The sequence below is a fragment of the Manis javanica genome, chromosome 15 (assembly GCF_040802235.1).
Source record: "Manis javanica isolate MJ-LG chromosome 15, MJ_LKY, whole genome shotgun sequence".
Taxonomy (NCBI): Eukaryota; Metazoa; Chordata; class Mammalia; order Pholidota; family Manidae; genus Manis; species Manis javanica.
The window spans coordinates 5,169,653-5,185,351 of record NC_133170.1 but is presented as its reverse complement, the minus strand read 5'-3'; positions in this window follow the sequence as shown (position 1 = coordinate 5,185,351).

Genomic DNA, 15,699 nt, shown 5'->3' with positions numbered 1-15,699 from the left:
GACCTGTCCATATGCTGACCTACTCAGTGCACTGAGCTCCTCTGTAGCTGACCTACTCAGTGCACTGAGCTCCTCTGTACACAGACCTGCTCAGTGCACTGAGCTCCTCTGTACGCCAACCTGCTCAGTACACTGTGCTCCTCTGTAGCTGACCTACTCAGTGCACTGAGCTCCTCTGTACGCAGACCTGCTCAGTGCACTGAGCTCCTCCGTACACTGACCTGCTCAGTACACTGAGCTCCTCCGTACGCTGATCTGCTCAGTGCACTGAGCTCCTCTGTACGCTGACCTACTCAGTGCACTGAGCTCCTCTGTACGCAGACCTGCTCAGTACACTGAGCTCCTCTGTACGCTGACCTGCTCGGTGCACTGAGCTCCTCTGTACGCTGACCTACTCGGTGCACTGAGCTCCTCTGTAGCTGACCTACTCAGTGCACTGAGCTCCTCTGTATGCAGACCTGCTCAGTGCACTGAGCTCCTCTGTACACTGACCTGCTCAGTGCACTGAGCTCCTCTGTATGCTGACCTGCTCAGTACTCTGAGCTCCTCCATACACAACCCTAGACACTGATACATACTTTTCATCTTGGTAAGAACTATGTAAGGCAGGAGTTGGGGGGATGGGGTGGTTATCGTCTGAATTTTAAAGATGGAGAACGCTGGAGCACAAACAGGTGCATAAATTGTCCCACTACAAACATGAGTCGTACAGAGGAAAGGAGAGATGGGGCCATCGGGGTCTGCCTGAGCTCAGCGTTGAACTGCCCAGGAGGTGCCTTCTAAGAGAATTCCAAACACTGCAAGCTCACGCAAAACTGAGGAATATGGGAGACTCAAGTCTTCTTGAGCTACAAACATACCAAATAATGAAAACAATGAAGAAATAGAGAGGATGTCGATAGAGTAGAAACTATAAGTCAGAAAATCTAATACACCCAGTGGGTATAGGTCAAAATTTTAATACTTTCCATGTAGCATCATGTCCCATTGAAAGCAAAGTTCAAAAGGGATTTTTGAAGTATAATTTAAGTTGTAGAACTTCCTAAATCTAAACTTTCCAAGCTCATAGTGTATAAAGAGAAAAAGACCCCAAACCAAAGAATGCTCAGGCTCCAAACGGATGCACTGTCATGCTGTGTATTTGTGATCTTCTGAAGTCCACATGATATCCTTAATGAATACTTTCTTGGTAACCACTGAGTGAAGTGGATAATTTCAAACAATCCCTCTAAGAATTTCTCCTCTGTGTGTCGCAAAATCCAACTATTCTGTGGTCCTTCACATCTGTACAAAAATGTGAACTATAGCTTCCTTTTTATAATGCTGAGCAAATTCTCGAACTATAAAATTGGCAATAAAAAAATGTAAAATTTTCCCCAAAACTATCTGTTTTGTACCTTTTCTCAATTCCCAGTTAAGGAGATATTAAAGGAAGAGGGACGCACAGCAAAAAATGAATGTACAGGGCAGAGAACTTACACCTGTTTTCATGTACATCTTCTCAGAACACAGCTGAGAAGGAATGTTTAAGCAAAACCTAAAAGTGATTAAGATAAAAATTATTAAAATTTCAAATTTAAAATTCTCCAAAGCAATGCACTGTCTAACAAAAATGGACTTCATTCACAGATTTCCTGGCCAGATAAATTTTGGATAAATCCTATTTCACTATGAATTTTGTTTTTCGGAAATTTTGCCTTCTGGCTTTCCCACTGCCAGGAAACCGGGCTGCTTAAGAAAAATGGCGAGTTCAAAATTCACAGCACATTATAGTTAAAATATTGACCGCTCTTATGCCTCTCAAATTCCCCCTTGATATACCATTTTATGAAAAAGAGGCCATCTGACCACCGAGGATTCTAAGTCACAGGGGTTTTCCTTTTTGAAGAGGTCCGTGAATTTCTTTCCATACTCTTTACATTCTCTTCAGAGGAGTCAGTGATTTCAAAGAGAATGTTTGACATAGGAGGGGATTCTGAGAATAACATTTGCAATTTTTAAGCTTACTTTAGAAAGCAGAAAACAAAATGGTGAATTGTCATCCCTTATCATTACAACAGGGAAATAAAGAAATAACAGATAACAGTAGGTTAACAATTAATTATGTTTCCAAAGTAGCTGTCTCTTAGGGGAAAAAAATTTCCTGTGGTCATGAGAAGCAGAAATTGCCCCCAACCTGAAGTAGAGCTCACCCCTTCCTTCTGGTCCGTATCCCGGGTCTTCCTGGCATGAGAATGTGCGGGCAGCCTCAGAGACCTTACCTAAGCTGCTGGCACATGGCACTGTCCCTAAAGAATACAGCAAGCCACAAACAGGAGCCACATACGTCATTTAAAATTTTCTAGTACCACACTTTAAAAGGCAAAAACAAATAGGTAAAATTAATTTTAGTAATATATTTTAACTTACTATAACCAAAATATTATTTCAACATGTAATCCCTATAAGGTAGTATTTTATTTTATTAGCATGTTAATCATTAATATATCAATAATTGAGTTATTAATATATTAAATGAATGTGCACTATATAATATTAAGTATGAATAACATATCAATTATTAATGTTTCCTTCTTTTTTTTGGTACCAAGTCCTTGTGCCTGTCTCTGGCTCATCCGGACGCATTCCAAGCGCTGGTGGAACCCGGGCTTCTGTGCTGTGCAAATCGTCATGTCAGGCCGTTCCCAGGTCGACTAAATAAGAATCTCGGGGGTCCCCCCTTCCCCTGCCTGATGCCAGTCTTTTTAAAATCCGGATGAGTCCGAGAGAGAGTGAGCCGGGGGCTGGGGGGGCGCCCACGGCGGACTGCCCGCCGTCCAGCCGTCTTCCTCTCACTTGCAGAGTTCTGGTATGACTCTCCTTGCATTTTTTTCCTTTTTGAAATAGTATTTGGAAGGAGGAAGGAAAACAGGGCTGCTGACCCTCTCATCCCTTTCTCTCCAGAGCAGGTGGCTTCATCTCCACCCACCACCTCTGCACGCAAACCACACATCTACAGCGGTCTCCGGAACGTTCACAAAGAACGGTTAACTGGAGGCACTGGTTGAATCATCTTCTGGCACAAGTGTGGGAAATAAAACTCTTTTATTAAGGAAAGTTTTATTGTGGGAATCTCCCCCTGCGAATGCCGAGAAACAGGTCAGCCCGGCAGCAGGGCGCTTTCTCCCAGAACGTGTGGCAGGTGCATGTGGGCCCCACCTTGGCCCCGCCCCTCCCTCTCTGACCGCCTACCTGGAATCACTCCCGCCCGAGGCGCGCAGCCAGAGGCAGGGTCTGGGGGCCCAGGCAGCGTCGGGGGCCCAGGGCGGACCTCACAGGTCTCAGCTCCTCGCAGTTTGCTCCATGCTAAAGAACTTGAACCAAGTGTAGGATTCATCACATCGAAGTGCAGTCTTCATAAACTGCATCGTAAGCGTGTTGAATTCTGCTACATGCTTGAAAGCCGAGGCCAGAAGCTGCACCTACCAGCGTTTTCCTACCAGCTTTTTCCAGAAGTGGCGTGTGGAAGGACCCAGGGAGGCAGGAAGGTTGAATGATTCACGCCCCAGCGCAGAGCTGCCTAGAGCATCAGAAGGGGAACAGGGCGCTTCTTCCAAGGCCTGACCCAGGGCTCTTCCACCAACCAACGCAGTGTTTGAAGGTCCAGTTCCTAATCCTTTGCACTCTAGTCACAAATGGAAATTAGTAGTATTTTATTTTAGAGGGAGAATAGTAGCAATGTCTGTCAAAAATTTAAACAGGCATATTCCTGACTCATTCATTTCCCTTAGGAATACATCCCTCTGAAGCAAACACAGGCCCAAGGACAGCTGGACAAGGACGTCTGCACCTGCATTCTCTGTGGCAGTGAAACACTGACATCAATTTCCATGTCAATCAGTACAGCCTTTAAAAAGAACGTTGGATGGTGCTGTAATGTGCAGCATGGCGCTATAGTTCATAAGACTGAATGGTATACTTGAGAGTTGCTAAGAGAATAGATCTTAAAAGTTCTTATCATAAGAAAAAATTTTTTGTAATGCATGGTGATGGATGTTAAATATAGACTTATCGTGGTGATCATTTTGCAATGTACACATATATGGAATGATCGTGTACACCTGAAACTAGTAAAATATGTCAATCATATCTCAATTTTAAAAAATGATGGACACTAAACACACAATTCATGAAAGAAAGAATTGCAAGAATTGGTAAGCTGACTTCATTATAATTAAAAACTTCTGCTCTGCAAAAGGTAATGCCAAGAGAATTAGAAGACAGCCACAGAGAGAAAATATTTGCAGAACACACACCTAATAAAGGACTGCTATCCAAAATATACAAGAAACTCTTAAAATTCAGCAATAATAAACAACCTGATTTAAAAATGGTCCCCAAACCTTACTAGATGCGTCACCGAAGAAGATACATGGCAGATAGCATCTGAAAAGATGATCCACATCATTGCATCAGGAAAATGCAAATTAAAACAAGGAGCTACCATTCCACGCCTATTACAACACCCAAAATCTGTAACATACCAAACGCCGGTGAGAGTGCCGAGCACCAGGAGCTCTAGCTCATTGCCGGTGGGAAAACGGAATGGTGCGGCCACTCAGGAAGAAAGCCTGGCGATCTCTTTTATTTTTATTTTATTTGTTTATTTATTTTTGGAGAGGGCATCTCTCATATTTATTGATCAAATGGTTGTTAACAACAATAAAATTCTGTACAGGGGACTCAATGCACAATCATTAATCAACCCAAGCCTAACTCTCAACAGTCTCCAATCTTCTGAAGCACAACGAACAAGTTCTTACATGGTGAACAAGGTCTTACACAGTGAATAAGTTCTGACATGGTGAGCAGTGCAAGGGCAGTCATATCACAGAAACTTTCGGCTTTGATCATGCATCATGAACTATAAACAATCAAGTCAGATATGATTATTCCTTTGATTTGTATACTTGATTTATATGTGAATCCCACATTTCTCCCTTATTATTATTATTATTATTATTTAATAAAGTGCGGAAGTGGTAGGTAGATGCAAGATAAAGGTAGAAAACATAGTTTAGTGCTGTAAGAGGGAAAATGTAGATGATCAGGTGTGTGTGCCTGTAGACTAAGTATTAATCCAAGCTAGACAAGGGCAACAAAACATCCACGGATGCAGAAGATTTCTCTCAAAACAGGGGGCGTGAGGTTCTAAGCCTCACCTCTGTTGATCCCCAATTTCTCACCTGATGGCCCCCCTACGACTGTGCCTGTCTTAGGTTGTGCCTCCCTTGAGGAATCTTACAGCCTGGTGATTTCTTACAAAACTAAACATACTCTTACCATATGAAGCCCAACAGCTGTGCTCCTTGGCATTTACCCAAAGGAGATGAAAACTTATGTCCACACAGAAACCTGCACATGGACATTTTACAGCAGCTTTATTGGAAGCAACCAAGATGTCCTTCAGGTGACTGGATAAACAAACTGTGTACCTCCAGACAATGGAATATTATTCACTGCTAAAAAGAAATAAGATATCAAGCCATGAGAAGACATGGAGAACTCTTAAATGCATATCACCAAGTGAAAGAAGCCCATCTCAAAGTGCTATATATATATAATTAAATTTCAACTGTATGATATTCTGGAGAAGGCAAAATGATGAAGATAGCTAAGAAAAGGTCAAAGGTTGCTGATGATGCATGGGAGGATGCTTAGGTTAGCACAAAGGATTTTTAGGGCAGTGAAAATACTGTGTATGACATTATAATGATGGAGATATGTCAAGCCACATAGCTTCAAGCCCACAGAATGTACAGCACCAAGACTGACCCTAAGATAAGCTATGGACTTGGGTGATGATGCAGTGTTAATGTAGGTCCATCCCTGGGAACAAACGAACCACTGTAGCGAGGGATGTTGACATGGGGGGGAAGTCAAGCATTTGTGGGGACAGAGGGCACATGCGAAACCTCTGTACCTTCTACTCAGTTTTGTGTGTGAACCTAAAGCTGCTCCAAAAAAGTTATAAAAAATAATGGAGACTTATATGTACTGAGATGGAAAGAGCTCCAACAGAGAGGTAAATTAAAAGTCCACATCATAAAAAGTAGTTCTAATATGATTCCATTTATACAAAAGAGGAAAAGACAAATGTATGTGTATAAATTCATAGTAAAGTTCTGGAAGGATATTTGGAAAACTGCTAAAAGTGGTTGTTTGTGTTAAAGGCAAGAGGACTCGGGGATTACTTTTGCATCATTTGATACTGTTACATCGAGAACAAATTTTCATAGTACATGTGTATTAAAAATAAACATATTCAGAAAAATATTCCATGACTCATTGTAAACAATCCAAAATATTCACAAAGAGCATGCTTATTTAGACTTGTAGATGTTCTTTTTAATAATACAAGTGAAGATTTTTAAACTGTCTTCGTATGCTAGAAACTTGATATAAATTTCTGTGTTATGGGTAAAGAATTAAAAAACTAAGTAACTAAAGAAGGATTAATAAATGAACTAATTGAATTTCCATATCATCTTCTTTTCTCAAGAGTCATTTTGTTGGGATTTCAGTGTTATAAAAGAAATATGAAACAACTATGAATAATATAATTTCACAGGCCTTGAACGTTAGGTTAGAAAAAAGTAGGTTTGCAAATTAGAGCCAAAATAGTAAAAAGAATTTGTTCAAAACATGGATTAAAACAGTGAAATGAAAAAATTGATTCAAATATGCTTCCTCCTTAAGCCCACCAAGGATAAATTCCACAGTAGCTGATTTCCTGGGATTGCAGACAGGATCACTGACTCCTCAGCAAGAACTACAAGGCCCTGGATAGAGAAAGCTTCTGTTCATAATGTGTGAACCAGGACATGTGCACGTAGGGGGGTCTGGGTCTTCAGCAGTAGGAAGATTTCACAGGGAAGGTGGTGTAAAGAGCAAATAGATCACCAGGCAGACCAGGTAAGGTGCTCGTCCAAGCTGAGGATGCTAAGAAAGCATGGACGCTAAGAACATGGCGTGCCTTCCACTTGTTCAGTAGGGCTGAAGCACAGAGTTTTAAAGAACTTAGAAGATGATGCTACAGATATAGGACAGGGGTGGGGGCAGAGGTGGGTCACCTCCACCTAGATCTGGAAGGGAAAGATCTGGAAGGAGGGCAAAAGGACTATGGATGATAAACTGAGGTCAGTCCTGAACAGTTTCCCGTGAGTTCTGTCCTTTCAGGTTCCCCTCTAAGCTCTGACTCCTTAAAACCCAGTTTTAATGGGCCCCACTGTACAAAGTGGCTGGAAGTCACATATTTTTAAAGTATCAAGTGCCACAGGGTATGAAATACGAGAAGAAGTATTGGGACTGAGTTATTTGGCTGTGACAGGAGGGTAAAAACAAAAAACCTTTAATCTAAAAGTCTACAATATTTAGGGAAGGTGTGATTTTATTTCAGGGAAATTCTAGATGAATTATTCCAAGGCTCTTTTCAAAGGGTTAATTAAGCACTGCACCTTGATAAGAAATACAGGGTTTAAAATCCCTATGTAATGAAATTACAATCAAGTCAGAAGCCAGTGCCTAAATGAAACAATTAGCCACGGGATTAGACGGCTGGAATACGCTCAGTCATAGCTGACCGCTGCCCAGCTCCTGCTGAGCCAGAGCAATGGAAACTGCAGCATGAATGAGAGTTCCACACGCACCCCCGTGTACTGCCAGACATTTTCAGGAGTAGGGCCAAGAAACGTGTAGGGATCAAGCACTCTGCCAACGGTCTGGAATGTTAGAGAAGGATATGGCCTCAGAATGCCACCTCAGGAGAACAAAGCAAAGTACAGAATAAGTACAGATACAATACATGGTAGAGATCACTATTTTATGGTTTCTGCCATTTAGATGCCACATAGGCAATTTATCTAATTCTACTCAGCACTATCAACAGCTCCGAAGGCATCTAAGTGTCTGCCAAGATTTTCAATTCTGTGTTTACAGTTTTCCTTTCTGAAAACCTTATCAAGTCAGGTATATGGTGCATTTATACACACATGGCAGAGAGAGAGAGTGAGTGTCTTTAAACCCCAAGTATGCAGTTAAAGAAAGCTGCGGCATAAGTAATATATTTCAAATATTTCTAGAATAATTTAATGCAGAAAGGAGGCCTTGGCAACATTTGCACTGCTGACGTGATACGGCAGATCCAGCCACACCTTATTACCATGGAATTTCTAACACTGCTTGTTCAAATGGCTTCTGATTTCTTGAATTATATGTCTTTGTACTATGTGTCCTAATAGTATTCTGCAATCCATTAGGATGACTGTATATGTTTCACTAAAAAATTTTCCATGTTGAAACAATATATTAAACTGTATGCAATCTTTCACTCTATTTTGTTCTAATTAATAAGTATTTTTAAAGGGAGAAAAGACAAAATTAGCATTTAAATTGTGCATTTGCTTCTTTATAATTTAACCAGACAATCACACTATCTTGGGCATTGGAATTCAAGAGGAGAATACCATAAACATTAAAATCATTCTCTATGCACATATAAAAGAGATGAACTCCACAGAGATGACTAAATGCTTGCAACAGCAAAAAGAAATGATTTTTATGGTTTATTATCATTTTATTATCCTATCTCAGTGAGATCCAGGAGCAATTAATGACATGCCAAAAAAGAAAAAAATATTTGTATTTGGAGGCAAACTGGTGAAAACTTGAGCAGATGTAAAATTTCAAACCTGCCTTTATAGTCCATTAAGTATAAACCGAAACAAAATCCATAGCACCTTACAGAAAATCATTATTATTCAGAGTCTCTTTTTGTTTCAATAAACAGATTTTTAGTATTACATATCTGTATTCACACCTTACCCCTGGTGATTAATCTCTGGAGAACATGCTGTATTGAACAACATGCATGTCGTGCTTAAAGGATGGATGTTCATGCTCACCAAAGCCATACATTGAAATGGATGGGTCAGAGGTCATCATTTGCATAAAATGGTTAGAAAAAGTCATGCCTCTAAAAGTTGTTTCCCAGCTGCGCCAGACAGAGAAGCAGAAAGAAAGTGAATGGTGGCTTTAATAAGGAACTCTTTTCTCCATTAAATTCTGGTAAAAAAAAAATTCTGTAAAGTTAGCTTAAAAGGAAAATGAGGAAATAAAGACAGCATGTGAGGGGATCTGAGGGAAAGATAAATAATTCCTGCTTATTGAGTATTTGCTAAATGCCAACCCTTGATCCAGGTAGAATATCTATGATATTTCATTTAATCCTGACAACTGTGCTGGAGGAAGGCGCGACCATCCCATCTTATCAATGAGGAAGCTGAGACTCAAAACAGGGGCACGTGCGACGGCCTGAAGAGGCTGAAGGATCAGGGGCAACGACTACGTGCAGGTAACGTATGCCCACGAGGAGGAGCAGTTTGTATCGACCCTGTTTCCCAGGGCAAAAAGCTTTTGTTACATTTTTCTCGTGTCCCTAGTTGAAGATAGATTTTCCAGATCCTAATAAACAAGAAAACATGCTTAATTGTTCAAGTCATCAGGAGCCTCGAATAAGATTTCTTTCATTTTTTTTCCTCTCCCAAGTATCAAAGCCTCAACGTATCACTTCCTGAGAATTCATTGAATTTTATTGAAACACAAAGAACTGAAATAAAATCCTATAGTGCTTTCTGACTAGTGTATAATATCAATGTCTGTCTCAAAGAGTGTATAAGAGTATTGAGTACTGAAGAAATTACCTAGATTTGGGCTCCAAAGAAATCATTCAGAGAGGGTGTACAGAAGGATAATATTCAAAATGCTAAAAATCAGTTCAGCATATGCTGTCAAACAGAACTCACATGGGCTTAGGCTGAAGGCCCCAGAGATGGTAGGTGTTAGCCTTTTGGTAGAACTTAGGAAGAGCTGAGGGGTGCTGGTGGAGGGGCTAAGGAGCCCACAGCACAACAGGAGGGCGTGGGACCTGCTCAGGGAGAGCTACTGACCAACTATCAGGGAAGCATTTCAACATTTTAACAGCAGCTATGACCACAACAGTGCCTCCCTCTAAGGAACAGTCACCATTCCTTAGAGGGAAGGAACTATTTTCCAGTTCACTTTGCCTTTAAAGGTAACTTTACTTCTCAGAAAATGTCATTTATAAAAATTCTTTGGCTTCGATTTTTCTGTGTAAGGTATGATATCAATTAAGCATTAGTTGCATACTGTCAGTGATTGTTCAGAAAGCAGTCTATGCTGCTGCTTATAGAAGAACTTGGTTTTCTTGGATTTATCTAAACTGCCATTTACTTACAATAAGTCAAACAGAACCCAGGGCAAACTGCTACACGTCTCATTGGTTCCAACCACGAACACTTACAGCCCCTTAGCCACAGAATCATTACCCACAGAATGCACATGTCAGTTGTTCTGAAACAGCAGGGCTGCCCTAAGTTTGTGGCATATTGTGACTTGGTATTACATTCACTAGGACTGGAATAACTGATGTATGAGGCATAAGCTACGGCAGTCCTGTCTCTGCTGCTTGTTGTAACTCCCGAGGTTCTCAAAGGGTCAGCACCATTACAGAGCGTCCACACTCTCTTGAGATTTTCATAAGTCATATTAAATATTCTTCCCTATTTCTCATTCTTCTTTATGAACACTGATTAGATGTATGAAATATATGTATTTGTATTTATGAAATAAGGGAAAGGGGAGGGGAAAAGCTTCCTGAATAAAGATGATTTGTTTATGTAGAAATTACTTACATTAAACATTAAAAATTAGAACTTTGTCAGTCCACAAACTAGACTCTAATAAGTAAAAAAAAAAAGACATAATATTATGTCAACAACGCTGTTTGAGTTTTAAAATTACACTCAAATTCAGCATTCTCACTGTTTTAATGAAGTTAAAACAACTGAGTAATTAAAACAATACCAGATAAAAAATAACATAATACTAGAAAAAAATACCATATTAGTTTCCTGTTAAACATTTCACAAATCAAAGAAAACTGAGATCACATAAAAATCAAAGTGAAATAAAACTGCCTTAGTATTTTATTTTTCCCAGATAGCTTTCTATAATGTACTTTTTATAAGAAATTCCTCATATTTGTTCATTCTTTATATTTAATTTCTCTTTTCATCTAATCAGAGAGGCACATGCTATGGTTTATGTAAGGAAATATTATCTTTTAAGACTGTGAGGATAAAGGAGTTGGTCTAGGCAAGCTTCATCTTTTGGTTATATGAATAGATGATGGAATTCTGATCATATTTTTTACAAGGAATATTACTTGAGTCCATTCCAGCTTCCTCCAATCAATTGCCATAAAGATAAACGTGCAAAGCTTTAATGCTGAAATATTCCAACTTAGTATAAATTGGTCTTGTGCTTAGACATATTTACTATAAAAGGTATTGGTATGAGATAAACCTTTAGAAACCCTTTCTAATTTAAATTAGACAGCTTTCCCGAGAGTCAAAAGCATTATCGCTAGCACTACTGCATCTCTACCTCACCCAGAAACCTGTCTTTAATAAATTTAGAGAAATCATTTTCTAATTCAGGGTTGATGATATAAAATGGGGATAAGCCTTCTTTGTTACTAACAAGCTATTGAAATTGTTGCGCATGTCTTAAAAAATGAACGTGTCATCATATAGTAGGTGCCAAATTAATATGAGCAAAGAGCGAAGGGGAAGAGGGCATGAGTGCGCTGCGCTGGAGGGAAGCGAACATAGGAGTGAATTAGATGGTACAGTGACTGCAAGGCCAGTACTTGGTGAGCCGGTCATGACTGAGGAAAGAGAACATGCAGGACCCTGTACTTCTCTATTTCTTTATTGACGGGGTTCAGGACATGCTACCCCAACTATGGCACTTGTCAGACCGACTATCCTAAGCTGAAAGTCAGAGAAAATGGCAGAAGCAAGAAGGTCACTCTAACCTCCTTCCCCGAAATGAGTCATAAATCCGCATGAAGTGCACCCTCCCTGAACCAGGAGGAAGAGACAGGGAAGCGGGGGCTGAGAAACCTACATCCACACGCCTTGTTGACCCGACCCTTATCAGCTCCTTCTTCACCGTTAACTGCTCCACGTCCCAAGCCCTTTGCCTTGTCAGTTCTTCACGAGTTTATTCTCTTTATCTCAATGATATAAAAGCTTCCTGCTCCAGTCCCGGCTTCGGGTTCCCCCTTTCTGGTGCAGGCTCCCCTGTCTATGTCACAGGTCACTAATAGGTCTGCTGTTCTCCTGCTGATCTGTCGTGTTCAGTTTAATTTGCAGGCCCAGCCGGGGATGCTACGGCGGGTAAGGAAACCTTCCTTCTCCCCTTCGGTGTCTACCACGTGAGCTGCGAACGGACAGGAAGCATAAAACCACTTTGTACTTCCGGTCTAGGGCCCCTGCACAGCCGGAGGCGCCCGGCGTCCGATTACCCCTCCGCACCCTCCTACCAGAGTCCCCCGCGTCACGCAGTCCTGGCTGCCGCCCGCTCCCTCTGCACCCGAGGCCTTCTCGGGTCCCGCCGGAACCGGAACCGGAATCTCCCGCCCTCCCCTCCCCCTCCTCTGGCTCTGCCAGTTCTCCCTTCGGAGAGCAGTGGTCCGGCCTTTGTCCCTTCTCACAACAAACACCAAGTAGTTGTGGCCAAAGTATCATTTTCTCCGCTCACTAGGAGAAAACACAACCGGGCAGCAAAATGCACGGAGCATCTCTTGTGGGAAAGCAGCTCGATTCTTGCACACACACACCCCCTTGGGGGGCCGGCCACCCCTGGCTCCCTGCGAGCTCCGCAGAGCTGTGTGATGGGAGGAGCGAGGGGTGCGCCCGCCACAGACGCCTGAACTGGGGCACTGGGCGACGGGCCGGGGAAACCCGCGTGTCCCAGGCAGCACGGGGCAGGGCTCTCCGAGCCGAAAGGGAGGGCAGCTGAGGCCTGGTTCCATTTCTATGACCAACTGATGGAGACAAGTCTCCTCAGCTTTCTGGCATTTGCTTCTGTAACAGGCAAAACAGGATAGACCCTGACAGCCCTTTTTAGCCCGCCAGGCGAAATGCACAGGACTCCCTGACACATGTTGCTAAGTGACTTCCAAAGAACTGCATCCTAAATCAGCCACCAGGCTGACTGTTTCCACGCCCATGTGCTCCGATTTGACCTTCTCGCCTGTTTTGATGGCTGAGCTGCCTGGGGGCCTCAGATGAACTCCCAGCCATTCTCTGGACCGCAGCCCCTGTCCCCTTTCTCTTACACTGCCTTTCACATCACCTTATAAACACATTGTTACGTTTCTCATCTTAAGAGAAACTTATTTCTCTTAAGTGTCTCCCTCTCCGGACCTTATTTCACTCCATTTCTCTTTTCCTTAAAATCACGTTTCCCCAGAGTTGTTTACTCTGAGTCTTGCGGTTTCTCTTTCCGCTCTCACTTGAGGATCCTCCGCTCGGGCCTTCACCTCCGTGGAACTCTGCTGGAACTGCTCTTGTCAAGATGAACAATGAGCTCTAGAGAGCTGCTCTACAGCACTGCAGTCAAAGTCAACAGTAACATACTCTACATTTAAAAAATCCATCAAGTGGGTATATCTCATGTTAAGTGTTCTTACCAAAGTAAAATTTTAAAAAAATTTTAAAGATGTGAGCTATGTTGTTATAACCCATGTTCAACTGTCTCCAACTTATTTACTCTATCAGCAGCATTTGGTGGACTTGATCACATCTTCCTTCCTGAAACTCTGTTTGCTTTCTTTTCAGTTTAGGTGAACACACTCCAGGTTTCTCTCGTTTCATTCCAGTTGCATTCTGCTATATTTTTGCATCTCTAGAATGTAGGTATAGGAGACTGGACAAATATTGCTGGTATTTACATGCTGAACATTTAATACATGGTTGGATATGTGGAACATGTTAAAATGAACCAGACATTGATTCTGTCATAAAAGACATTGAAATCCTGAGAGAAAGATAAGATAGTAGGGTGAATGAATATGATGCAAAGTATAGAGATAAGAGTTTAAAGAAAAGTACACATTTGGTGCCACTGGAATTAAAAGAAAGAGGTGACTTCTATGTATGGGGATCAGGCAGCCTTCATGAGAAGGTAGATTACACATGGGAAGAATTTGGTAAGGAAAGGCAGGAGGGAAAAATACTCAATGTGCAGACAAAAGAGACAAGAAGAAAAGGTGAAACTGCTGAAGATTCTTTTTGTATGTGGTTTTCCCAGTGTATATACATAGTGAAATTTCAATATATTCAAGTTCACAGTGACTCAGGTCGGCAACTATTTATTGAACACCAATTATTCTATGTGCTAGAGATGCTGAAGTGAAATAAATAGATGGAGTTCCTGGCCTCGAGGATTATTTGTTCCAGGAGAAGATAGAAACACATAAAACAAACACACACATTCATAAGGAAATACTTTGGTTTCAAGCATTGATAAGATGAAATATGTAACTGTGATACAAGGTGAAGGAGAATGACAGCAGGCTTTTTAATCAAATGGACTACTACCATTGATGGAGAACTCACCTTTGTCTATATTATCTCATTCAAGCCTTAGTAAAAACCCAATTTTACAGAAAAGGAAGCCAGGCCGAGAGAACTTAAGTTACTTTCCCACATTCACACAGCAACCCAAACGGCAAAGCAGAGATTTGGACCTGGGTTCATCTGACCCCAAATACTGTACTCCCAACTACGATGAATTCTTCTCTCTGAAGGTTTGCTTTATCCCTAGGTATGTTATACTACCAATTTCAGGTTCTGTAAGGCACATATTTGAGCTTGTTACCCACCACATTCTTTTACCCTGCCCATTGTCACCAAGTACACGCAGCTGGGAGCCGGCTGCTCAAGGTTATTGTGTCGGGTTTCTATAGTTTGGGGTTTCATACCACTCCAAACTTAGTGAATTAAAATATTAACAATGCATTATTCCTCACAATGCCTGGGTGCTGCTTCTGCTGATTGCCTGGGTTTACCACTGTAGGTGCAGTCAGCTGGGAGCGTGGCTGGGCTGATTAATCTGGGACCTCAACTAAATGGCTGGAATAGCTGGGATAACTGGGCTTCTCTCTCCACATGGCCTTTCATCCCAAATTCTGCACATGGTACAGAAGTGTTCCAAGAAAACAAGAGTGGAAGACCTCTTAGGCCCAGGGATCAGAAATCACACATGTTTTCTGTCACATTCTGTTAGTTCTGTCAAGTTACTGGGTCTACCCAGAGTCCAAAGATGGTGAATCAGACTTCGCCACTTGATGGGAGAAGCTGAAAAGGATTTATAGCTATTTTGAACCCATTATAGATTACCTCTGGCAACAATTACTTACATTCCACCCCCACACACATCCGGTCACTCCCTCCTAAGATCCTCAAAGGTTCAACCCATTAGAGCATCTGACTCAACATCCACGATCTCATGCATGATGAGGCTCCTCAAGCGCAGTTCCTCAGCTATGCCTTGTTCCAAAGAGAAATTATCGGCGCACATATGCTCAGCATACAGTTGAACGAGGATAGGAGAACTGCAATAATCATTCCAAATCAAAAAGGGGGAGATCAGGATGCACATAGCGATCCCTGGTCCACAGCAATTCTGAAATCCACCAGGAACATTTTGTCAGGTTTTCCCACTGTGGGGGGTAGAAAATGGTTCTTGATTAGGGTCCAGTTCTATTTCTTAAGAACTGGTTCCTTT